The sequence below is a fragment of the Lissotriton helveticus genome, chromosome 4_1, assembly GCF_964261635.1.
Source record: "Lissotriton helveticus chromosome 4_1, aLisHel1.1, whole genome shotgun sequence".
NCBI classification, from domain to species: domain Eukaryota; kingdom Metazoa; phylum Chordata; class Amphibia; order Caudata; family Salamandridae; genus Lissotriton; species Lissotriton helveticus.
The window spans coordinates 1,521,630,505-1,521,657,295 of NC_136063.1; the positions used below are offsets into that span (position 1 = coordinate 1,521,630,505).

At 45.7% G+C, this 26,791-nt stretch overlaps 1 protein-coding gene across 4 annotated transcripts in view; it reads right to left on the reverse strand.

The window, feature by feature from the left end:
* GRB10 (growth factor receptor bound protein 10) overlaps nucleotides 1-26,791 on the reverse strand; it is an 807,319-nt gene that overhangs the window by 157,461 nt on the left and 623,067 nt on the right. The gene's annotated exons all lie outside the window — the stretch shown is intronic.

The following is a 26,791-nucleotide window of genomic DNA, read 5'->3' on the forward strand; positions in this document are numbered from 1 at the left end:
CCTGGGGCGAATGTGTATTATACTGCGAGTAGAAAGAGCATTAATAATATCAGTCTCTAAATGTGACTGGATTCCTCTTATGACCCAAGCTAATCTTTCAATAACTTGGCCATTCTCAGTGTGAACTCATATTCATGGGTTGCTGGTCCCCTTTATCCCAGTAGGTCTTGTGCTGCTTTCGCACCACTCAACAGAAATGGGGATGCTGTTTTTCATTTCTGCCGAAGCAATAATCTCATGGTGAAGCCAAAGTCCCAGTCCAACAAAATACATAATGTGCTGCTACCAGCGCTGCATTTCACAGATTATGCTGCACAGCGGTAAGTTCCATTTTATGAAGCGGTCTCTGCACGAATATGCTGGTCACATTTAGTGTCCATGTGGGCTTGAAGTAATTACAAAGTACATCAGTCTTACAGGACAGTATTAAAGGACTTTAGTTTGGCACATGTAAAGGAAGAAAGCTGTTCAATATGTGATGGACTAAATCTTATAGCCTAAAAATAACAGTTTAATTAAATCCGTTTACCAAACTGGCACTCTGAAAAAAACGCAAGACAATTAAAATGCAAACGAAAAAAAAAAGCAAGCAGTCGCTGAGGGACTACGTGGAAGGACCTGCCTGCTGCTTCTGAAGATAGGGTTACAGGACATGGCACAGCCGATGTGTACAGCTAATTGCCACTCACCGTGCCCAGTGTGTGCTGTGGAAGGCGGTAGACGATGCTTACTTGTTTGTGGACAGGGCGGAAAGTTTGCAGTTACAAAACCAAAGAAACTCACTGAAGGGCCGTGAAGGGACGCTGCGTATGGTCAGGTATATATTTTTTAAACCTATTTTAGTTGCAGCGGCATTATGGTTACCATGAGAAAATCGGGTTCTGTTGCATTTCCCCCCCCCCACACACACACACACTTCTTGTCTGGCTAGTGATGCAACTTTGACAGTAGAGAACTAGGTCCCTGCTGTCCAGGTTTGCAGTACCAGTGTTCTTTCCATAAAAACAAGTCTACAATTGGTACTAAGTCCATAGTAAGTGGTACCCTAGTTACCTAGGCCTGGAGGCTGAAGAGGGTCCAGTCGGATCACCTCGCATGCCCCTGTGAGGTGAAATAATGACCAAGTTGACAGGGCACACTGTCTGTGTGCAATGCCAGGTAGCACTTCCTAAAATATAGGTAAGTCACCTCTATAGCAGGCCTTACCAGTTCTAAGGCAGGGTGCACTATATCCCAGATGTGGGCATATCTGCATGAGCAGATATGCCCCTACAGTTTTTAGGGTATATTCTCTAATACTGTAAGTGCCAGTGAAGCCATAGATTGTACATGGGCTGGGAACTGGACAACTCAATTTCCACAGCACCTTGATGGCTTCACTTTACCCAGGAGAGTTTGGTACCAAACAACTCCTTATGACAAATACACACTGATGCCAGTGTGAGATTTATTAAGACATGTACTCCAAGGGCAGGTGTGAGGTACCCCCTGAAAGCCTACCAACCCTAGTGTGGGCACTGACTGGCTGGAGACAGCCTGCCACATACAAACGTGTTTCTGGACCCCTGGATGGAGAACCTCTGCTCTTTGAGACCAGAAACAATGCACATTAAGGGCAGAGGTGTCAAAACTCATCCCCCAGGATGAGTCAGTGCTTGAAGGGGAAACCGCAAAGGCCTGCAGCCTTTGTATTGCGACACCCAGCCTCTGCTGCTAGCAGCAGATGGCAGTCCCCAATTTACACCCCCACTTTGGGTGGGGAAAACCAGTGGGAAAACTTAGAAAGGCTAGAAGGGGTGCCCACCTTTGCCAACTCCACCCCTCTAGTGGAGCAGGTGAAGTTAAGCCCACTTTTCAATTCCCCCTATCTTGAAGATATGGGGACCCTCCTATCACGTATAGGTCTATGCCCCCTCCCACAGGAGGGTGTGTATTAGCCCCCACACTATTAAATCTATTTATGGCTGAGCTTTCAGTTCAACTCAATGGAAGCAACGCGCATGCACCAAAGTTAGGTGGTCACCAGCTATCTAACCTCCTATATGCAGACGAATTAGTACTTATCAGTCGGACACCCATAGGATTACAACGTCTGCTGGACATTACATCTCAATACTCAGATACCAACAAACTAAGCATCAACCAAGACAAAACAAAAGTCATGTGTATAAATTACCAGAAAACAAAAACAAATTACAACTGGCACTTGGCAAAATGCAAGCTTGAAGTCGTACAAGACTACAAATATCTGGGGGTTATGATCGATAGTAAAGGCAATTACAAAGTACAATTTGAGGCAATAAAAAAAGAGAGGGCTTATGATCGCAGTAGCACTAAGAAACCTGAAGAACATAACCGCGGGCCCGAGCTTCCTCCCTCTGACCAAGGTGAGGCTAAACTCCTACCATCTATCACCTATGGAAGCGAAGCCATGAGAGGGAGGGATGCGGAAACATTAAATGGTACCATCGCCAGAGCGCTAAGAATTATATACGGGCTGCGTGGATACACATCTGCAACGCAAATGAGGCTGGAATTTGGTATACAAAAACAGGAGCTAGACAGGAAAGGAGCCTTTGTTAAAACCTGGTTTAAGATCAAAAAAGGGCAACCAGAAACTTTAAATATCTACTTGTGGAGAGAAGTAGAAACGAAAGAAACTTGCCCAGCCAGACTGTTCTTGGACACTGCACTGGACCAGTTGGGCTTACGGCAACTCGGGGCAACGCCTGGGACCATGGCAAGCTTCAAGAAAATCGTAAATAACATTGTTAAAAAAGAGTCCATCTTACAAGACCAAGCGGCCTTGACTGAACGTTCGCATGGCTGGCTCACTATACAATCTTATAGTAAAGCGACTCCTCAAGCTTACCTCCTCTCTAACTGCTCCAGAACCATCAAAGAGAAGTTTCTGAAATTTCGGTTAGGTCTGCTGCCAACAGCATACCACCTGCCCCCTTGGCTGCGCCCTCCAAAGCCAGCAATGTGCCGTCTTTGTGGGGAAGGAGAGGAGGACATAGTCCACATTATAACCATTTGCTGCGAGCTGATGCAGGAGCGCCGGCGACTACTCAGACCAATTTTCAACAAAAACCAAATACGGTCGTGCAGACAAGCGGTGCTTGCAAGCTTCTCTGGCCAAGATACTCAACTAAGCTGCTGTCTGGTAAAGTTTTTAATTGCAGCTGACATACATTTAAAAAAAAAAGTGCACACAACCGTAACAGTGTTTTAAGCATACAATGTCAAGTTTTTTTTTTTTGCACACCCAAGCCTCAAAGGAAACTATCGAAAGGCTAACTATATGACATACTTTGCACAAACCAACGGAAGCAGAGGCAGCACTATGCACTTTAAATCGGCGCATCTCGGTCTGTCATCATTCTGCAGCCAAGACTTTAATAAGGGGGGTACTTTTATCTCACGGACTGCTACTAATATTCGCCGGCCGAAGTGAAGAAACAAGATTATGGATTGCCGGGGGTGTGAATTTTCTTCCCAATCTTAACGCATGTTTTTTTTTTTTAACTATGGCTATCAGCTTTTTTATAAAGAAAATTGAGGTTTTATTGTCATTGTAATGGTTTTAATTAACTGCACAATAAACGTATTACTTACTTACCCTCCCACAGGAGAGTGGCTGAATAGTGGATGTAGTCAACCCAGGTAAGGTGCCCATTGGCCCTACCTACTACTCCCCTAAAATGTACCTAAATTTAGTATTTGAGAGGCTCCCCCAGACTTAGAAAGTAGATCGATGACGTCCTAAGCAGATATTAGACACTCTGCAGCAGAAGACTACAACTGCCTTGAGCCCAGTCCTACTGGCCTATCTCTAGCATTGATGACCCTGCGACTTGTCTTGCAACAACGACTGCAAAAACCCCTGGGAGGACTGTTGCCTTCAATAAAGTCTCCAATCTTCCAAGGGCAGCAGCTGCGTTCAGAAGAAACTGACTCCAATGACTCCTGATCCAGGCAGATCTGCGTCCCCAGCCCACATTGCACTAGACACCCATGGCCCAAGTGGAAGTGGCTCACCTGTGCAGTTGACTCTCCAGCAATCCTGACCATGTGTCCAATGTTGGCTGACCTCTCCTTCCCTCCATGACGGTGCTTGCTGTGAGAATCCAGAGGCACACCCTCGACCGGCTCCAGTACGAACATTACGACGTCCGAAGGCACCCCTGCACCTGGGCCTCTGAGCTGAAAAGACAACGCCCCTATGGCCACCTACATCACAACTTACCTCTGCTGTCGTAGGAAAAACCTCATTGAAAACAATTGGGCACCCGACATTGAATTGGCACCCTGCACCAGGCCGCCATATTGTGTGACATTAACGTGCCTACAACCAAATCAAGTCTAAATTCTCTTTGTGAAGCTAGAAAACCTATTCATATGGAAAACATGGAGACTACAGGCTTCTGAACAGAGCTTGTAGAAAACATACAATCCAACAAACGCAAAAAGAAGGCGGCTGCAAGTAATGCAGATCAGACTGTCAGATGTCTGTTGAATTTTCAATTAAAGTATCAATAGAAACCTCAGGAGGCACTCTGACGACAACCTGAAGTGAAGGTGGATACAGAATCCACGTTCCCTCCCTCTAAAGGAAGACCTACAGAGCCAGCATAGGGACAAGCACACAATATAGCAATCAAAGCTCAAAATAGGATTTCATCACAATGTCCGATCTTCAGCCTCCCCATCCAGGAAAGAAAAAATAACTCCCATTGTTCTCCATCTAGGAGGATATGTAGCATTGGACCTGGCCCTTTCTGCAGGGTCGCCCCTAACTTTTTACCTTTACTCCCTTCATTTGCTGAACACGTTTTTGTTGGCTTTAAGGACTCTAGTACTGGCTAGAAGAGGTAAAGTGCACAAAGGGCTTGTACTATCTCGCTAAATATGATCAAATTAGGCTTCATCCGATTAGTGCATTTAATTTACGTGTACGTTGCTTGTATATGGTGTTGTCAGTATCCAGGGACTGTAAATTAAATGCTACTAGTGAGCAGCAGAAGCAGCACTCATTGTGCCATCTGGCCTGCTACTTCAGCCAGTAGTGCAGTTTTAAATGGTCATTTCGACCTGGCAAAATACCCTTATGCCAGGCCAGGTCTAAACTTTCCTTTTCAATATGTATAAGGCACCCCTAATGTAAGTCCTAAATGCTCATGGGGGAGGGTGAATTGTATCTAAGTAGAGCATTTGTGTTTAAGTTTTGCAAATCCTTGTGAAAAACTCCTTAAAATTGTTTTTTTCACTAGTGTAATTGCCCTTTCTCCCATTTACTAACACTTGGCTATCTTACTACATACTTCGCTGTTGGCCTGAACTTGTGACTCCCCCCTCAACCCCCCCCCGGTCTATTGGGAGCAGATGACTGCTTTTACACGCTATTTTAACTAAAAATGTTAAGATTAAATATCTCCAGCTCTAATTGGATTTTTGATGTTTTAGTATTTTTTTTATAAATTAGTTTGGGATTTTTCTTGTGTTGAGTTTTCACTTTATTACGGTTTGTGTGATGCATAAATAATTTACACATTGCCTCTGTGTTAAGCCTCACTGCTTTTGTGCCAAGCTACCAGATTGTTAAGCACACGTTAATTTAGTGACTTTGGTGGTTCACCCAAACAATGATTTTGGTTGGTCCCAGAGTGGGGCCTCCACCCTCCTCAACCAATAACCCATTTATTACATGTAGTATCTGGGAGCCCTGCAACAAGTAATGCAGTCTGTTTCACATCACCCCAAAAAAACTGTAGAGTATTACTGCATAGGATTCTCACCAACATTGCTGATAAATAGTTCCATCCGCAGAATATTGCAGTATATCATGTTGATTCATCAGCCCCTTCATCCTATGGAATGCTGTAGCACGCTTTGCCGCACCAGAAAATTGCCATGTTAAATGCCAGACACACCTGGAATGCTTCTACATCTGGACGTTTTGAGACCCATCAGCTGACTCCAGGATCTAGGGGCATGAGGTAGCCCATGATTTCCTTCAAGGTCTTTGTGATTTTTATCCAAAATGGAGAGACCTGTAGACCTCTACAAATATTCAAGGATTGCCCTCTACCGCCACATCCTCTCCAACAGTCATGACTGGCAGCAGGGTACACATGATGCAATCACATATATAGTGCCAACTGTAAATCTCATGGTTTGCCAGATAAAAAGATTTTATGTACATCTGTCCTCAAGGTCTGCAATGCTCACATTACAACAGGTCTTTTCAGAGCTTCCTTCAAATTGTTTATGTGCAACCACTTTGCATTTGGCAGTGAGAATCAAACACAGATTTTAGGGACTAGACCTCTGGAGTCTATTCATTTAGAGATCAGGAATGCAACGGCGGATTTGTCGCTTGGGGCAGAGAACTCTGGCCGTATTACACTACTTTCCCTGGGGGTACAAAAGGCATGTCCAACTAATTTCAGAGTCCCGCGACATTGGTATCAAAGAAGAGGCTACAGAGACTTGTGCGGCTCCATCTGTAACATAAAATATGGCGGTGCTGCATGTGCACCAGCAGAGTATCAAGGAAGCATTTCCTCATTCGGATAGGAGCGTTGTCCCATCCACAACGGCCCCGAAAGCGCTAGGATGCCTGGCCTCACCTTGGAGGTGCCCAGTAAGGGGGCATCTCACAGGGAAAGCCAGGAAGGGTTCCACAGCGGTATACAGCGCCAAGATACCTTTCAGGTGAAAGTGTGCTTTACAAGTATACACACACAAATGGGGAAATACTCTGCCTGTGCCATATTGTGGGTGCAGAGGCAAAGAAACCATTGGGAGGTGCACCAACTGTAAACCACAGAGGATGTATAGTCAGTGACTCCCCCCTCGCCCCCCCACATTCAATGGGACCCCCTTGAATGTGAGTTGGGGTGCCATGAACCGCTCAGACAAGCCCTGCGGAAGGAGCAGTTACTCACTGCACTCGCCTGTAGGAGGACCTGTCCCTCCGTTAAATGCAGACTGGTGTCTACTGTCCAGTGAAAGGTGGACCAGCAGCGGATGTGAGCTTGAGGTCTGCGCCTAGTAGAACCAGCTAAACATGCACAGTGGGGCAGGCCAGGGTGATGAAACCTATAAGTAATACAGGCCCAAATGTCTACGCTGGGAACCCCATTAAGACTAAAGTCACACTGCTGTTGTAAAAATGACTTCATAGAACCCTCCTTTAGCAGATCTGTGATCATTTTACACTCCTCGCCTATCCGTTTTTTTAAATGTAACCTGCACTCACTGGTGTGATGTCACCATTGAAGTGTATCGGAGGGTATGAGGACAGTAAAGGTGTGAACCGCAACCAAGTTAACATATCCCATACATAAGAGGTGTTGCTGCATGAAGGGTAAGATGCACACGGGGGATCTCCATTTGTGTAACCCGATCATATGGCACAAGTGTCTACTAAGAAAAAGATTGGTTTCTCTGTACCTAGATCTTATTAGTATCTGGACTGGGCCTATCCAGAGTTGGGGTAACAACAGTAAGGGAAGTCTGGGTCCAATATTCAGGAGTTATTTAAAAAAAAACTTCGATATCAAGTAATAGCTATCTTTAAGTATTAAATGCGATTGAAGGCTGTTCTACCGCTATAAATATCAAACCAATTAGGTGTACATTAGGTGTAACCCGAGATTATAATACATTGATATACACTTACCTTTTGTTATTTCAAGAACAGTTAAACAAGCAGGTCAAAATAGGCAATAGCATACATCAAGGGTTAACATTTTGATAGGGGAAGGGGGAAAGAAAAGAGCTGTCCTAGCTGGAGGTGTAAGAGGAAGAATTAAAATAGGCGAGCTTGAAAGTAAAACGAAAAAAAAAAGGATGGGAGGATTGCAGCCGTTTAGAAAGGGGGTGGATGGTAGCTGTAGGAGGGCTTGTGTCTTTAAAGGATCGAGATGCCCAGGTAGGGGAGTGGTACAGAGAAGATTTGACGCAAGGATCCGCTTCAAGATGGTTTGTCTGACACTAAGCTATTCACTGCAATAGCCCTGTTTATCTGGCAAAGAAACTCGAGCTCTCTGGTTCCAGTCGAACTTACAACAGCAATAGCCTCTGTTCGTGTGATAATCACTTCCCTCGAGTGCTTGACAACCATTTTTAATTTGTGCATTGAAATGTATGCCAGACAATCTTTCTCCCTAATATGGTTTTAAATTTGTACTCGATTCAAAATGTACTGTATCGTTCTTGGGGTGTAGTGCTCTGCTTAAACTGCACAGCCTCTTATAGTAGGGTCTTCACCTGGTCCTTCTTCCTATTCTACCTTTGTTGTATTGTAATTTTACGGTCTCCTCATGGCAAGGATAATTGTCCTCTCTGTACAGAGCTCTGATACCCGTTCTGGGTCTAGTTTGCGCTTTATTAAACCTTTCAAATAAATAAATAAATGATAAATAAGTATGAGGCAGGCGGCAAGTAGGAACATGGGACGCATACAGGAAAGGCTGTGGGGAAAAGATATGTGAAAGATATAGGAGGTAGAAAGGGGAACTACAGGCAACGGTTTAACAGGAAAGGGATATAAAAGGGGAGAAAGGGATGGAGAGAGGAAAGTGGGAGAATTAAAGCGAAGGGTCTTGAAACTCCGCTGCTGACTAAACACTGTAGAACATTGTTTCCATTTCCATTATCAACAGCCCAGTCAGATGGCACAGGAGTGTTCAAAGTCTGAAGTGGGGGAATTAATGAGGCTTTTGAGGCATAACCAAGTGGCAATACTAAGAAAAGAAGGGATCTATTAAAGAAGGGATCCGACAGGACAGGCATAGCACTTCTGTTCAAATTAGGTCAGGTAATACTACAATAATTTTTGACCAGCATTATACGATGGTGGGTAACACAGATGGCCTCGATATGGCAACAAAATAATTTTCATACTGTAGGCTTCCGCTTGCAACCAGGCATTGGTACCACGGTAAATAAATGACCAAAATAAGCAAGGAATTATCACCAGTGTGCAATGGATGACTACAATATGGCAAACAGTACCACTATTCTGCTAGACCCAACCCTGGTGGCCAAAATATGCCAGTAATTACAACAATTATGCGAAGACATAATGCCACACGAGGTCATCATTACATGGAAACTCACAAACTGATGATAATTATCAAAACTGAGGCAGAACCAGTAATGATGGCCAAATATAGTAAATTACTGATATATGCTACGGTCAGCCTTAACAATGAATGGACAAGACCTAGATAGGTGGCAACAGATGCACACAGGTTGTCAAGAATGATCAACATTTCATAAAGCCAGCATTATATCAGCCGTGGGCACGGGGACAAAATACACTGTGTATACGGGAAACGGCCACTACAACGCGGCCGTTTCAACGAAAACCTTTAACCACGTATGCATTACAACGCATGCGTGGTTACAACTAAAGCCTTTACCACGCATACGTTTACTACGAGGTACGTAGTAAAGGCATGTGTGGTAAAGGGTACAATTAAAACAAGCATTTGCAATGCAATAGGTCTCGCATTAGGAAAGTTTGAGCTTTTGGTATTGTAAAAGACAAATTTTGTATTTGCGTTGGTTTTGAAAATAGCGAAAGTAATAGCTTTGTCATTGACAATGCCAATAGTTTTAACTTTTGCAAATGTGACATCTACAGCATTTGTAATGCAATATGTGTTGTATTTACGTGACTTCGATGTATTGATATTACAAATAACAATGGCTTTACATTTTTTTAAGAATTAATACTTACTTAAATAAAAGCTATTGTAATTTATAATGGCAATACCTTAAACTTTTGTGAATTACATTTGTGAAGATTATGATTATGTTTTATTATCTAAGAACAGAAGTGAAATATTAACATCTTTTTGTTACATTTGTAATAAAGCTTGAAACATTGAGAGAACATATTTGAACCAGGTGTTGTTGAATGTTTGCACAGATTGATGCTGTGGTGGCGCTGAGAGATGTTGTGATGGCGAACGAGTGATGCTGTGGCGTTCAGTGATGCAGTGGTAGCACATGGTGATGGTGTGGTGCCCCTGAGTGATGCTGTGGTGGTGCGGAGTGATGCTGTATGCTATGCTATGTTGTGTTTTGCTATCCTATGTTTTGTTATGCTATGCTATGTTTTGCTATCCTATGCTTTGATTTGTTATGTTATGCTATTCTGTGTTTTGTTATGCTGTGTTTTGTTATGCTATGTTTTGCTATGCTATGTTTTGCTATGCTATGTTTTGCTATGCTATGTTTTGCTATACTATAATGGTTTTGTTATGCTATGCTATGTTTTGTTGTGTTTTATTATGCCATGCTTTGTTTTGCTATGCTATGTTTTGTTAAGCTATGTTTTGTTTTGCTATCCTAGGCTTTGTTTTTTATGCTAAGCTGTGTTTTGCTATGCTATGCTTTGCTATGCTATGTTATGCTACGCTATGTAGTGTTTTATTATGCTATGCTGTGTTTTATTATGCTATGCTGTGTTTTGTTGTGCTGTGTTTTGTTGTGCTGTGTTTTGTTGTGACCTGTAAGTTACACATTGTTCTTTGCAGCAGGCACAGATACCCTTTATGCTCTTTTGAGTGAAGCAGGTAAATAGACTGCACACATCTCTCTTTCTAGCAAGTGCACAAACAACCAGAGTTACCCTGTTATTTGTATACTCTAATGTACCCTTAATGGGTACCAACGGATCTCCGCAGCAGGTGGCTTAACCCATAATCCATTTCAAAATGCAGTCTGTTGTGATCAATTAAGCCAGAAAGCAAGACCAGATTTACTAGCACATTTGTCCTTGCTGAAAATTTCTTGAAGGGGTGGGTGGGGGGGGGGGGGGGGGGTGGGGGGGGGGGGGGGGGGTTAAACATAATTGTGGAAGTTTAATGTCAGATTCTGCTCCTCACCTCTGTCGTAGCTCCACCCCTTGAACCCCATTATATGAGATACCATAGTATTTGTTGTCCCTTTTCCCAGCGCTGTGGATTAAGTCGTCAGAGGGTGCGTGGGAGCGAGCTCATTTCTGGCCACTGTAAATGATGCCCTTTTCAGGGTGCATGGGAGGAGCTACCATAGACCGGGGGTGGTTGATGCCTTCTGTAGGTGAAGGGGGTGACATCCTCACTATACACACGGAATAGATACCCTCCACGGTTTCAGTAAGCTCGCCGGTGTTAACCTGAGTAACCCGTCCTCACTCCCTGCTTTCCCCGAGCCCTCACTCACCTCTCTGTCGGCCCTCGGCGCCCCCTCGGCTCTCTTCCCCTCCATGGCTGACCCGCTCTGTTGACAGTCACCATGACTAAGCACAAGAGCCCCAACCCCCGAGCCCGCCGTCACAATAAGAGTTCGGGGCGGGTCCGGCGGCGTAACGTCACTACCGGGGCGGGGCACAGAGCCAGAAGAGGAATCTGACACATCACTATTGGCCCGCCAGGGCGGTGAGCAGACAAAGTGAAAAGAGAACAAATGACGTCACTTTGGGTTAGGCGGGAAGGCGGGTGAGAAGGGGCAACTGACAACATGAAAATGGACCAGTCACGAGAGAGAAGGAAGGGGAGTGTGTGGCACTAGAGCGGAACGACAGTTGGACAGATCGCTCTGTGAGTGCTTGAGCCCAATTAAAGTCTCGGACAGAACGTTCCGAAATCAGCCTGAATTGCTATTTAACAAGAAAGCTGTTTAACTTACTAGTTTATTCGGTTAGGCTAACGTTCACTTACCACAGAGTTGCTAGGTTTGCAGATTACTTGTGTGTGACACCCGTACTCGCACGGGTGTCTCCGTAAACAGCGCATAACTTAAAGCTGTTTACGGTAATAATTAGTAAAGCAACAAACAATGGTGATTGGCCCATGCTGCCGTTTTTGCTGGGGTGCACGACGCACCGTGCAGTTAAAATGATAGCGGACCAGAGAGGGAGCATGTCTTAAAGGAGTTCTGCCTCCTGATTGGCTGTTTAAATAAACACAGAATAGAAACCTGTGGTGCGCACCACAGAGGAGCCGACGCGAGAATCGAAACCAGTGGTGCGCGCGCACCAGAGGAGCAGGGGCAAGGGAGCGCGAAGACGCCGAGACGAGGTAGGGGATGTGTGTGTGTAAGCGCCGGGGGTTCTCGGTGTATGTGTGTGCATGCGTGTGTGTATGCTGGGGGGGGGGCTCTGTATGTGTGTGTGTATGTGCGGCGGGGGGGGGGGGGGGAGGCTGTATGTGTGTTGTGCATGTGTTGTGAAGAGCCTGCCGAATCGGAACGCGTGTTGACGCGCGCTACCTGATCTGATTCCGGCAGGCTGCTGCGTGCGCGTGCCAGTCTCCTGTCCTCTCCTATTTAGTCATTGAAAGCAGGAATGATTACTATAGTCTTGCTTTGGGACAGCAGGCCTTTGGCCTGCAATCGCAGGTGCGAGACCTAAAAAGGGGGGGGTTCCCCCCAAAAGAAAAACAAAAAACAAACCTGAAGTCAAGATGTGCAGGCAATCGGCGCCGTATAAGAGGAAACGGAAAAACTTCAGCTTCCTCTTTACGACGTCACCACGGAAGAATTCGTGGAGAAGGATAAGCGTGGAAATACCATTCCGTTGTAACGCATGCGTGGTAAAGGCATGCGTTACAACGGAGTTAGTGTTAAGAACATACAACCGTGTATAGACACCACAAAGTTTTTAAGGAAATACTTCCCTTGAAATGCCATCGCAACTTAGGCGTCTAAACTGCTGCCCTAGCAAGCCTCAACTACTGCCTGCGCAACCCCTATTTCCTGCTGTTGGAAAACAGCATTAAAGATTGAAAATTGCTGCAGGCAAGATCAGGAAAGGCAGGCTTGTTAGTGGAACCGGATCAATGTTTGCTAGATGGGGGGGGGGGGGGGGGGGGGGAGCAGGTTGTGACTGTGGATGAGGAGGTGAACAGTGAGTCACTGCATTGGGTGCTCTCTGGGGGCATTGGAGGGGGGCGCTTTCCACTACAGCAGCTCTCCCAGTGCTGAAGGAAGGAGAACCACAGGGCTGTATTACAGGCTGGTGCTCTCTAGGTACAGAGGTCAGGCAATGCTCACAGCTTCTCCTCTGCCGTAGGCATTCTGCTTTTCTATTAAATCCTCCACATTCTGGAAATAGTAGCAGAGGGTCTCCCCTCTTTCTGTTGCAATGCAGGGCTTGTTCTTTCCTCTTCTAACGGATGGGCATGGGACTTTATTTTCAATGGACACTATGTTCGACAACATGCATTTGTAGAAATGTTCAAGGTAAACAATACCTTTTGATCAAGGCACAGCTATTATGTGCAACTAAGGCCACACACAAATCCATGAAGAACTGGGGTCCTTCTGCAACACAAAAATTACACCTACCTAGTGGTACTGGAATAGTAAGCATAACGTTTTGAGTGGCGTTAATATGCCATGGATTGTTCTTGCCAATGAACAGATTCATTGAGGGCTACACTCATTAAGGAAATATGCTTGGATACTTCTTCCTTCGTACAAGCACAATTTGTAGCTTCTCAGGCTGTACATAGAAAGCTAGATTTTCAAATGCATATTCTGGTTAAGTATGGCCACGGATTATGGTCATAATATTATTTGTCAGGGCACACAAGTAGCAGTCTTATACAATGGTGCTCTGAAAAGACATTAGCATGCAGTGTGGCTTGGAAAGTTACCTAGATGTAATGGAGTACAGCAAGCACAACTGAATTAAATAAATGGGTAGAATCTTCCTCAAAGTACTCTCAAACTTGTCTCCATGAAATAGTCTCTTAAAAGTGAGAACACATTCCTAGTGAGAAAAGCTTACATGTGAATAGGCTAACTTTGAGGAAAAATGATTCACAATATGGTTTATTTAAATGGCCAGCGTAAAGTATTCTAGTTATAATAAACTGGATCGGAAAATAAATTCAAAAAGATCAATAAATAAATAAATCAAGAGGTGTTCTATTTTTTGGGCCAGATAAAATATAACGGCCCAACTTACCTGGAAGGAATGTTAGATGTTTCTGTATACTACATGGTCAACTGAATGTAGTTAATTTACAGCAACAGTGGGGAAAAAAGCAGTTCCCATAAAAAAATTTGTCACAATATCATAACTTACAAAACACTTTTAGAAGCGGTTTGGTTGGCGACAGATCAGTTTGACCTACTGGAAAGTTTTGCCATCGGCCATTCAAGGGGGTGTGGATAAAATGGGATCATACGGTGTCAAATCCTCGTACTATATGGCTACTTTAACTACTAGAATAGGGCATGCTAAATGCAACCCTGCATTTTAATGGTATAGCTTAAGTAGTAACCTATATACACCATAGAATAAAAGAAAACTATGTGTTCCTAGCAAGATCATTTAAACTGTCGAAATGGCATAAAGGCTTTTGTATGTTTGAAAAATGCATTAACACTTTACAAAGATGGATGCAGAGGCACCTAACTTACTCAAGCTGGTCTTTAGATTATTAGTGAACTTGTCATTAGGATGGTGTACTATGTTGCATTTCTCCTGCTGAAGGCAATAAAAGAATAGTCTTAACTAGCAAAAGGGGGGGGCTGGCTGGGGATGTACCGTGCATATTCTTGTGTTTTGGTTATTTAGGAAGGTTTTATTTAGCAAAAACGTGTATATGTATGCAGGCCAACTTTGCTCTACTTTATGGCTAAAACCCCATCAAATTAGTTGTTAAAAGAAAAAACAGCAAAATAAAAACTTACATAGAAATAAACATACCTGCCAAAGAATGCTCACTGACCAAAGCAGGGTAATTTTGCCACCACCCATAATCATGATGCAACCAAGTGTAACACATTATGATCAACATACTACAAGAACAAAATTAATCACAAGTGTAAGAAATTGGGTTGCTGGTGGTGGAGGGGGTGAAGCAGCAACCACAGTCCTGGTAAGGGGAGGCACAAGCAAACCCCCAAATCAACCTATGCTCAACTCTTTAGTAGCTTGGCACAGAGCAGTCGGGCTTAACTTGGCAGCACTTCAAAAAGCAATATAGTGAAAACCCGACGAGGAAAACTGTACATCAATTTAGAAAAATAAATGTTCATAACTAAAACAAGACTAATGACAAATATCCAATCAGTAGAACCAGAGAGATGAAATGTAAAATATTTCAGTAAATATTCACATTTGCCCCTTTGTGCTTTTTGCGCTTTATCGGTTTGTGCCAGAAAGGGACAAAGTCATGTTCAGGCTGACAATTGAGCCCGGGATGGCTACACAAGTAGGTCAACTGAACAAAAGTCCTGTACATCTGGTTGCAGAGCTAGGTCCCACGTTTAGGATGCATCGTCTAGCTGAGGCGATGCATCGATTCCGAGGACTGCGATGAGATAACCTGCGCCGTCAGAGGCGGCAGTCAGCAAAAGTTTTATGATGAGGGCCTGCTTCGCACAACATCTGTTCCGGTGCAGGCTGCAAGGTCAATCAGTTCTTGTACTGAGGGAATATTTCCAGCAGAGACTATGCTTCGGTTCTATTTGTGTGGGCGCCATGCGTTAGAGTAGATGATTCTATTCTGCAGGATCCACAGATGGGCTGGCAGAGCACATTCAGGTCCAATTCCAAGGTTCCAGGACTAGAGTGGCACACTTGGCAAGGTAGAACTCTCAGACAGCAGAGTGCAGGTGCTGGGTTCAAGGTTTTTGGAGCCTATGGTCCCCGATGCGCTAGTCAGGAGGCCAGTCAACTAGCCCTTGGAGTCACTCTAGGGTCGTGGGTTCAACAGATGCAGGTCCATTCCTTCTCATCCAGGCAAGGGGGCAGCAGGGCAGCAATCCACCAGAGTGGCAGTCCTTTGAGAAGCACTGCAGTCCCTCCTGGCAGTCTCCACAGGTTCATAAATGCACCGGTTTTCTCCCTTCCCTGGCTCTAGACTAACTACAGGGAGTATGCAACTGTGTGGAGACAGGACACAGCCTTTTCAAGTGTAAGTAGAGCTGTGCCCAGCTCCGCCCACCCATCTTGCCAGTGATGGCCCATCCAGGCATACCTAAGCGCTCTATAGGGTGTGGCTGTCAAGGAGGAATACAAAAAGCCCAACTGTTAGCTACCCCCAGTGATGTAACCCAGAGACTGGTTGCAGATACTAACTATATTACAATTGCAAGACGCCAATCATAACTGCCAATCATAACTGGTTACCTGCTCCCATTTGGAAATTAGCACCTATTAAATGCAATAAGGTAACTCCAATGTTATGAGTTCTTCACTACCAGGATATGTAAAGCTAAAAAATACATGTCCAACTTTTTAAATACACTGCATCCTGCCCTTTGGGCTGTCCAGTGCCTACCATAGGAGTAGGAATATGCTACTTACCAGTATGCATCTGTTCTTGGCATGTAGGGCTGCTGATATTTATATCTATGCATAGATCGCCGCCTAGTGTTGGGTCCGGATGATTGCACATTGTTGTCCTGTAAGAGTCTTCGAAGTATCACGAGATAGGTGGCTCCTCCCCTGGACTACAGTGCGCATGGGCATCCCCCTCCATGCTCAGATTGTTTTTCGCCATTGTGGCAAAGATGGAGTGTGATATAGTAAGTGATGACCATGCGTTAGAATAAGTGTGAGTGCTACAGCTGCGACAGGCACCGGGGAGGAGGGCGGGCGATATAAATATCAGCAGCCCTACATGCCAAGAACAGATGCATACTGGTAAGTAGCATATTCCGTTCGAGGCATGTGGGCTGCTGATTTTATATCTATGCATAGAATAAATAGTAGTACCCTCCTTATTGACGGTTGCCCGTGCCAGCTGCAGCAGTCTGAAAGAGAGTTCGGAGAACAGCCTGACCTACAGAAGCCTGCTGTTTTGAGTGTACATCCACGCAGTAGTGTTTGGTGAATGTGTGTATGGTGGTCCATGTAGCTGCTCTACATATGTCCTATAGAGGAATGTTACCTAGGAAAGCCATGGATGCCCCTAATTTGCATGTGGAATGCGCTCTTGGGGGGAACTGTTAACGTGCGTTTAGCCTTTTGATAACAGATCTGGATGCACTTAACAATCCATCTGGCTATACCTGATTTAGAGATGGGGTTGCCTTTGTGCTGTGGAGAGAAGGCAACGAACAGTTGTTTAGTTTTCCTGAAGTCTTTAGTCCTGTCTATGTAATACAGGAGAGCCCTCTTAACATCAAGTGTGTGCAGTGCTCTGTCTGCCACCGAATCAGGATTGGGGGAAGAATACAGGTAGTTCGATAGTTTGGTTTGTGTGTGACACTACCTTGGGCATAAACTTGGGGTTGGTGCGGAGCACAACCCTATTAGCATGAATTTGAATGAAAGGCTCCTGAATAGTGAGGGCTTGTAGCTCGCTAACACGTCGTAGCGACGTAATCGCGACCAGAAAAGCCACTTTCCATGTGAGAAATTGTATCTCACAAGAGTGAAGAGGTTCAAATGGCAGGCCCATGAGCCTGGTGAGGACTATGTTGAGGTTCCAGACCGGCGAAGGCGGGTGTCTTGGAGGAATGACTCGTTTTAGGCCCTCCATAAAAGCTTTAATGGCTGGAACTCTGAAAAGGGACAGGTGCCGTCTATTTTGCAGATAAGCTGCCATAGCAGCTAAATGTATCCTGATGGAACTATACGCTAAATTACACTTGTATAGGTGCAGCAAGTAACATATGATGTTTTGCGTGGAAGCATCAAGCGGATTTATGTTAATATTGGAGCAATAGATAACAAAACGCTTCCACTTTGCCGCGTAGCAGGCCCTGGTGGTAGGTCGCCTAGCTTCCTTAATGATGTCCATACAGCCAGGAGGCAGGTCCAGGTAGCCAAACTCTATGACCTCAGGAGCCATATTGCTAGGCTCAACTGTTGCGGATCTGGGTGCTGAATGTCTCCATGGCTCTGAGTGAGGAGACTGGGCGTGAGTCTTAGGCGCTGGTGGGGAACCACGGAAAGTTCTAGAAATGTGGTGTACCATGCCTGCCTTGCCCACGTTGGAGCAACCAGGATGAGCGTCATGGAGTGTTGCCTCAGTTTGCGTGCCACTAGCGGTATGAGTGGCGCTGGAGGAAAGGCATACGCAAATTTGTTCGACCAGTTCATCCATATCGCATTGCCCTGAGACTGCGGGTGTGGGAACCTGGCGGCGAAGGTGCGGCATTTTGCGTTTCAGTGTGTGGCGAAGAGGTCTATCTCTAGATGACCCCACCGCTGGAAATATGGTTGGAGCACTGAGGGGTGTATCTCCCACTCGTGCATCTGATGGCTGTGTCTGCTGAGCAGGTCCGCCACCTGGTTGTCCTTGCCTGGGAGATGTTCCGCCATGAGGAACATGTTCCTTTGAATGGCCCACTTCCACATGCTCTGGGCTAGATGGGACAGCTGTGGAGAGTGTGTCCCTCCCTGCTTTTGGATGGAATACATTGCAGTCATGTTGTCCGTCCGGATCAGCAAGACTTTGTTGCAGAGATGCAACTTGAATGCCTTCATCGCCATGAAGATTGCCGTTAGTTCTAGTAGGTTGATGTGCATCTTCCGCTGCTGCGGTGTCCATAGTCCCTGCACTGTATAGTGGAGGACATGCGCTCCCCAGCCCTGGAGAGATGCGTCCGTTGTCAGCACTATCTGTGGCACAGGCTCTTGGAACGGTCATCCCCTGCAAAGGTTGTGTGTGTTCCACCAATGCAGAGAGTTGTATGCACGACCGGTCACCAACACTAGGTCTTTTAGCTGCCCATGAGCCTGGTTCCACTGTCACGCCAAGCATTCCGGAAGCGGACGCATGTGTAGCCTCACGTGGGGGACTATGAAGATGCAGGAGGCCATCATGCCTATGAGTTGCATGAACACCTCCGCTGGGAGTTAGTGTTGTGGCCTGAATTTTTTAATCAACACTTGCATGCTGTTGACTCTCGCTGCGTTTGGTTGCGCTGTGGCAGCGAGCGTGTTGATTTCTGCGCCCAGGTACTGCTGTACGTGTGCGGGGTGAAGATGGGATTTTTGGTAATTGAGCAAAAAACCCAGACTGTGTAGGAGGTGAATTGTGCGGGACATGTGGTCGGCGCACTGCTGGGCTGACTTTGCCTGTACCAGCCAGTCGTCCAGATACGGATATACATGGACGTGTTGTCTACGAAGCTGCGCGGCTACTGTTGCTAAGCACTTCGTAAACACTCTGGGGGCAGTAGTGACCCCGAAAGGCAGGACCTTGAACTGGTAATGCTGGTTGTTGATGGTGAACCTGAGATATTTCCTGTGACTGGGGTGAATGGGAATGTGGAAATAGGCATCCTTCAGATCTAATGTTTCTAGAAAATCTCCTTGACTGAGCAACGGCAGAACTTGCTGCAGCGTGAGCATGTGAAAGTGTTATGAGAGGATGTATTGGTTCAGAGGTCTGAGGTCTAGAATGGGCCGGAGAGACCCGTCCTTTTTTGGGATTAAGAAGTACAGTGAGTACACCCCTGTACCCTGTTGTTCCAAAGGCACGAGTTCTATGGCGCCTTTTTGCAGCATGGATATGACTTCTTGCTGCAATAAGTGCATGTGCTCGGCGGACATAGGACGGTGCCTTGGGGGTATGTTGGGTGGAGTGGAGGTCAGTTCTAGACAATGTACAAGTTGTCTCACCCACCTGTCCGTGGTAATGCTTTCCCAGACTGGCAGGAACTGCTTGAGTCTCCCCCCCGACCAGTGTTATATGGTCGGGGGGCAGTGACAAGGCGTCACTGCTTGTTAGTGGCTGAGGATCTGGTATTATTATTTCCACGTCCTCTGCCCTTGCTGCTGTTCCCACGATATCCACCCCTATTGTTCTTGTTATAGGTGGATTGTGTGCCTCCCTTGGTGTATTGAGCTGGTTGCGACGCTTGACCCCTTGAAGCTCCCCTGTTACCGGAGCGACGAAAGGAACTGCCCCTGAACTGCTGAGACTGCAGAGCTCCCATGGATTTCGCAGTTTCACTATCCTTCTTAATTTTCTCAGAGTGGTGTCTACCTCCGGACCAAACAGGAAGTCAGGATTTACTGGTTGATTGAGCAGGGTAGTCTGGATCTCCGACTTAAATCCAGAGATGCGGAGCCAGGCATGCCTCCTAAGCATAACGCTAGTGTTTATGGCCCTAGCTGCTGTGTCGGCTGCATCCAACGCGCACTTAATGGACGCGTTGGAGATTAACTTCCCTTCTTGTATAAGCATTTCAGCTCCCTCCTTATAAGCGTCTGGCAGGTGTTGCAGTAACTGCTCTAACGTGTCAGTGTGCCCTGTCATATCTTGCTAACAGGGCTTGGATATTGGAGATTCTCCAAATATTAGCAGCTTGAGCCGCTACACGTTTTCCAGAAGCCTCTAAGATCTTGGATTTTTTGTCCGGAGGAGGAGCATCACCAGTTGTCTGAGAGTTCGCTCTTTTGCGAGCATTAGCCACCACTAAGGAGTCCAGTGGGAGTTGGCCCTTGATGTAGGTAGGGTCTGCGGGCGCAGGCCGGTACTTCCTCTCAATCCTTGGGTTCACCACCCGTGCTTTAGTGGGCTCATTAAAAAGGTCACTGGCATGTTTGAGCACACCTTTGAGCATAAGCAAAGTTTTGATAGACCTTTCTGATGTGGAGAATGTATCAAAAAGAAAGTCTTCTACGGGGTCAGCATGCATATCCACGTCATGGTCATGTGCCGCTCTCTCAATCAGTGCGTTGAACGCAGCAGTGTCTTCAGTAGGCGAAGGCTTGACAGCATATGAAAGAGTATCAGGGGTGGTGTGAGGGTCAGCAGGGTCCACGGTGTCAGCCCACGGCTGCTCATCCTGATCAGTATCAATGGGATAGTTGAACTGGTCCTCATTGTCCCCTCCTTCCACATCCTCAGTGGTATATGTGGGAGAGTAGGCATATTGCTGACCATATGACTGCACGGGCTCAAAAAGTATAGGAGAGGTGGTAGAGTCTCTCTTTTTCTTCAGCGATATCCTATAATGTTCCATAGGTGCGTCAGGCCTGATCTTACGTTTGTAAACTGTAAGTCTACCTGACTCGGAGTCGATGTATAATTTCGACTGGTTGTCGTGGGACGGTGGCTGGAACACAACGTCTTCCGTCCGAGGCTGAGCGCATGTTGAACAGGTTTAGGTAGTGCTGTTGGGGGTAGTCCGAACTTTATCGGCGCCGTAGGCATCGGCGACGGACTGACTGCCTTCAATGGAGGCGGTGTCTTCGATTCGACCGACTTAGACGGTTTAGTGCGTTTGAGGCCTTGCGTCAAGTTGAGCTGTTGTTGCGCTGCAGGAACGCTCTTGTGCTTCGACGCGGTAGGGTCTTTCGATACGACTTTTGGCTTCGGGTCGAAAGCCTTGACCAGCAGCGGCTTCTTCAACTTCGGATCGATGGTTTTCCGGGCTTCGAGTCCTTCGGAAGAGCCGCCATCTTTGGAGCCGTAAGTCGACGCCGACGGGAGCGTGACGTGCTTCACTGTAGACACAGGCGTAGTCGATCCGATCTTCGGTTCGACGCCCCCTTTCGACCCAGAGGGGTCGATCGCATGTTTGGACTTGGAAGGTTCCAAAGTCGTCGAGCCGCTGGTGGTCTTAACCAGTGTCGGTTTCGATTTCATGTCTTTTTCTTTCGGTTTCGATTTCTCCACTGAGCGTGGGCGATCGACCGACGGCTCTTTAGAAATGTTCGTAGTCGGGCCTTGAAGCGGGACTATAGAACGGTGTTGAAGATCTTGGCTAAGGCCTTCCGGCGATGCCTCGACCTGAGCCATGGAAGAGTCTTTATGTGGCCCCGCTACTGCGGTTAGGCCTAGCTCCTCGCTGGAGTCGTCGTCTCCGATAGGTTGTACGTCGTCTCCTACCTCGACGATGTCTTCATCATGGACGTAGAGTTCTCCCTCGTCCTTGTTGTAGGTGGCGTCGGGCTCCGACGCAGGATCCGAGAGTTCCGGATCCTCTTCTTGTACATGTTCTTCGTCATCACCCCCGAAGATGTTTTCTGGGTCTGGTGCCGAGTCTCGCGCCGACTGTCGTGCAGCGCGTCGAAGACGGAGAGTTTTCTTCGACCTGAATTTCGAACAGGCCATGCAGCTGGCCTCGTCATGGTCCGGTGAGAGACATTTGTTGCACACCGGGTGCACGTCGATGTGTGGATATTTTGAGTTGCAGACGGGGCAGCACTTGAACGGACTCCGTTCCATCGTCGATCGTCGAGGGGCCTTTGGCGTCGAAAGGCAAAAGCCTTCCGATGTCTAGTTCAAAGAACTAGAAAGGTAAAGGCACCGAACGAAAGACAATACCGACGCCCCTAAGGCCTTTTGGCCTCGAAAGAGTAACTTTTAATATAAATTCCGAACGTGAGTTAAGAAGTACATCCGAACCCAATGGCGGAAAAAAACAATCTGAGCATGGAGGGGATGCCCATGCGCACTGTAGTCCAGGGGAGGAGCCACCTATCTCGTGATACTTCGAAGACTCTTCCAGGACAACAATGTGCAATCATCCGGACCCAACACTAGGCGGCGATCTATGCATAGATATAAAATCAGCAGCCCACATGCCTCGAACACATATGTATTAAAAAAGGAAGGTTTGAAGTTTAAAACGACAAAGGCTGCAATGGCAAACCTGAGACAGGTTTAAAGTGTGGCTTAAGAGGGTGGCACAATCAGTGCTGAAGGCCAATTAGTAGAATTTAATGTACAGGTACTGGCACAGATAGTGCCACTCTACTAGGGACTTACACGAAATTAAACATACCAATTGGATAGAAGCCAATTCTAAAATGTTTTAAGGTGTGAGCACAAACAGTTTAGCACTGGTTATCAGCGGTAAAGTGCCTAGAGTCCAGAATCCAGCAAAAACTAAGTGCAAAACAGGAGGGTTTAAGGCAAAAACCACATCAAGGATGTCCGGTCTAACTAGTGTCTCAAATACTGGAGTGAAAGCATGTGGAGTTTCACTGGAATTGTGCATCAACTACAATGCACGATAGTGACATATCAGGCCTAGGCACAGACCGAGTAGCTGAAGACCCAGATCAAAACAGACAAATTATATAGCGCTCAAATTCTGCAAAGTAGTTTCAGTTGCCCTTCTTTGATTGACTAGAAGTAATGCTAGGCTAACGCATGTTAGAATATGTTTCTCCACCTTAATTACCAAGCTGAAATCTGTTTTAATGGATCAACGGCCCACCAATCAACTGAACCACCAACCCTGATTATCTCTAGACTATGTTGGGCTGTTGGCTTGAGATGCCAACATGTGTACAGCAACCAAAATTCTATAATCCCTCTGAAGCTTTTTTTTCTAGTCCACCTGCAGCAAACCCACATGGGCGTTTTCCTCCCTGTAAAGACTGAACCACTCCACACTGGTTAGTGCTCTTCCCTCCTTCAGTATCTCCCTAGATGCCATAACCAGATCCCAGCGGTAGAATCAGCACTATACTCTAGGAGATACATGAAATTTAGGAACTTTTGCCCACCAAACACCTTTCCTACTATTCTAAGTGGAGCATCTCTACTCCCCTTCACGGACTACTTTTACCACCCTTTAAAGAGTCTGTATAGTATTCTGATCACCACTGCCTCCACCCCAGCTTTGTGTCTTCAAATCACTCTGGCATTACAGAGTCCCACACAATCACAGGACTTCTACTTGTTCTATTAAACGTTTGTTTACGCACAACTGTCGCCAGGCCCTTGTGCCACTCTGTGCGGACTACTAACATGCAGGTAAGCATGCCTCTCCCTCCTTTTCATCTTGAGCACACATCCTGGTTGTCTCAAGACTCGCGTATCCTGTTGTCCAACGAATCATACCTTGCTTGAGGGGTTGGCCATAGTTTCACCTATTTCCACCAGGCTCTACCCTCCACTGTAGGTGTCAGATATTTGCTGTTGAGGTTCCTCTAAAATGTCCCTGGTTTGTGCCTTCCAAGAGTCCTTTTTTATTGCAACTGTACTAACCAGTCCCTGGTGATCTGTTGCCTACACCCTTCACTGCACCCAAACTACTCCCAACTCTATTAATATTTTCTACAGCTTCATCTTAACTTTCAAAACTTCAACCAAATGTGTGCCTTTGTTTAAAACGTTTTCATCACTCAGATGTGTGATCACTGCCAACTGCTGTACTATGGAACAGTTTCCAAACATTCACACTCTGGGTCTTATGGAATTTGCATGGATGCCTTAGGTCTTTCTCCAAAGCCTTAATGACAGAGCATGTATTATTGTAGGGTATTCTTTCTACATCTGTGCAATACAATATAGAAGTACTGTCAGTTCTGGCCCTTTCTGCAGGTTTCTCCCCAAACGGTTTGCCTTTTGCCTCCTATTTTTCTGACCCTGTTTTTGTTGGCTATAGGACTCTGGGCACTTTACCACTACTGATCAGTGCTAAAGTGCATGTGATCTGTATAAATTGTGATTATTGGTTATACAGGATTAGCATATTTAATTTACTGGTAAGTTCTTAGTAAAGTCCAATGTATGTGCCCAGGGCCAGTGAATCAAACGCTACTAGTGGGCCTGCAGCATTGATTGTTCCACCCACATGAGTAGCACTGTAAATGTGTCTCAGACCTGCCATGCAGTGTCTACGCGCACAGTTTTTAACTGTCATGCTGACTTGGCAAGTGCACCCAGTTGCCAGGCCCTAGCCTTCCCTTTTCTTGCAAGTCATCCCTAAGGTAGGCCCAAGGTATCCCCATGGGCCGGATGCAGTGGATGTTAAAGATAGGACATGGCCTTGAGTACGTTACATGACCTGATAGTGAAATGCTGTATATTTCATTTTTTCACTATTAAAAGGCTACCGCACAGTAAGAAACTGACATCACCTCCCCTGCACGGCAGTAAGGTACCAATGCATCACATCCGCTGGAACAAAAAAAACCTTACCTACCCATAAGGAACCAGCACATCACTTTCCCTTAGGCTGTTCTTGCTTGTGATTTTGAAGCATCCCAGGTACTTGGAGCTTAAAGTGATATCCATATTTTATAACTTTTATAAATATCCGTTTTTACCTTTTAAAAGTTATTGTTTGATATTTGTGTGTTGGATTTTTGTCGTTTTGGTCTTGTTTGGTTTAGATATAGATACTCTTTTTCTAAACTGGTGTGGTGTTTTCACTGAGTTACTGTGTAATATATACAAATGCTTTACAAATTGGCTCTGTAGTTTAGCCTGACTGCTAGTGCGAAGCTACCAGAGGGTGAGCTCAGGCAAACTTAGGTGTGCACTTTACTCATCCTGAGTAGAAGAAATGGTCCCTACTTGGACAAGGTACAGGCTACTGCCAGCTAGAGATCCCCATTTCTAACAAATACTACATGTTTTCTAATTATGTGATAGTTCTAATGTGTTGCAGGTTTCAGATGCTGCAGGATCTAAAGCTCTCTGTGTGGTACATTAGCAATTAAAATGTATACTTTTATGTTAATAAGTCTTAAGATTCCTCAATTGTGATCGGTATTAGTAAAGTGCGTGATCTCTGGGTTAAAGGAGAGGTGAAGACCTTCTCGGATCTGCAAGTAAAGTATAAGCTGAGTGACAGGGAAAAATTTCGTTATGTCCAGGTACGCCATGCTCTGAACTCGGTGTTGCCAGTGGGTAGTGATATTCCGGAATCCTCCCCCCTCGAAGATCGTATACTAGACGGTTATGTGCCAGACAGTACTATCTCATTGTTCTATAAGAAAATGATTAATGACCGATCAAGTCTGCTTGATCGCCTTCGTGAAGCTTGGATTGCTGATGGTATTGAACTGGATGATGAGGACTGGCAGTCCGTGATCTCCTCTCCCAGGGAGGTGGCGATTCCGGCCCGCCTCCGTCTGGTCCAACTCAAGATCTTCCACAGAATCTATATTACCGGTCCCCGTCTGATCCACATGGGGTACTCCACGGATGGCATGTGTAGGCGTGGGTGTGGTCTCCTTGGCACCTATCTCCATATCATATGGGAATGCCCTGAGGTGGTGCGATTTTGGAAACGTGTACATGAGGTGATGGATGAAGTAACGGGTGTTGTGATGATGCCGGAAGCCTGACAATGTTTATTGAATGTGTGGGGTCCGAATGATTATGACGTGTCGCAGCTTCGGTGGGTGACTCTTGCCAATATGGTTGCGAAGAGGGATATTGCACCGTTGTGGGGGTCCCTGAGGCCGCCTACAGTGACTGCTTGGAAAGAGAGTCTAGACTGGTGCATGTTCAGAGAGAAGACAGTGTATATGGCAAGAGGCAGACCCAAAAAATGGGGGAAGATTTGGAACCAGTGGAACTCCTACCGTGGAGATATCTGTACGCCCCCACTCACTGCGATTCCTAGTCCTTCCCAGTCGCCCATTTCTTCTAGCTGTGGTATATTGTACTGTTCATATGCAATTCTACCTTTGGCACCCTCCCCTCATCTGTATTCAAAAAATCTTTTCTCCTGTTGTCATATATCTCCCATCCTCCTTGAACGCAGACCTAATGGCTGTATTATTGCTGTATTGCCTTGATTGTATGTTTGATGTGTTGTTTCCTTTTGTTTTATATAATAAAAAGTTACAACAAAAAAAAATTCCTCAATTGCCAAGTATATGCAACTGCCTTCTGGGTTTGGTTAGCATTTAAAGTACAAAAAAAAACATAGGGACCAGAACCACCGACGTCTGGTCTATACAACTCAAAGGGGGTGAAAGTACTTCAAATCAAGATCAAATTCCAATATTTGAAGAGTGTGTTTGAGGGCTTCAGGCCAAAAGGAAAGTATGTAAAATGTATTCAACATTTAGCTAAAGTAAAGTTAACAAAGTTGCATTTCACTCACAATTCTA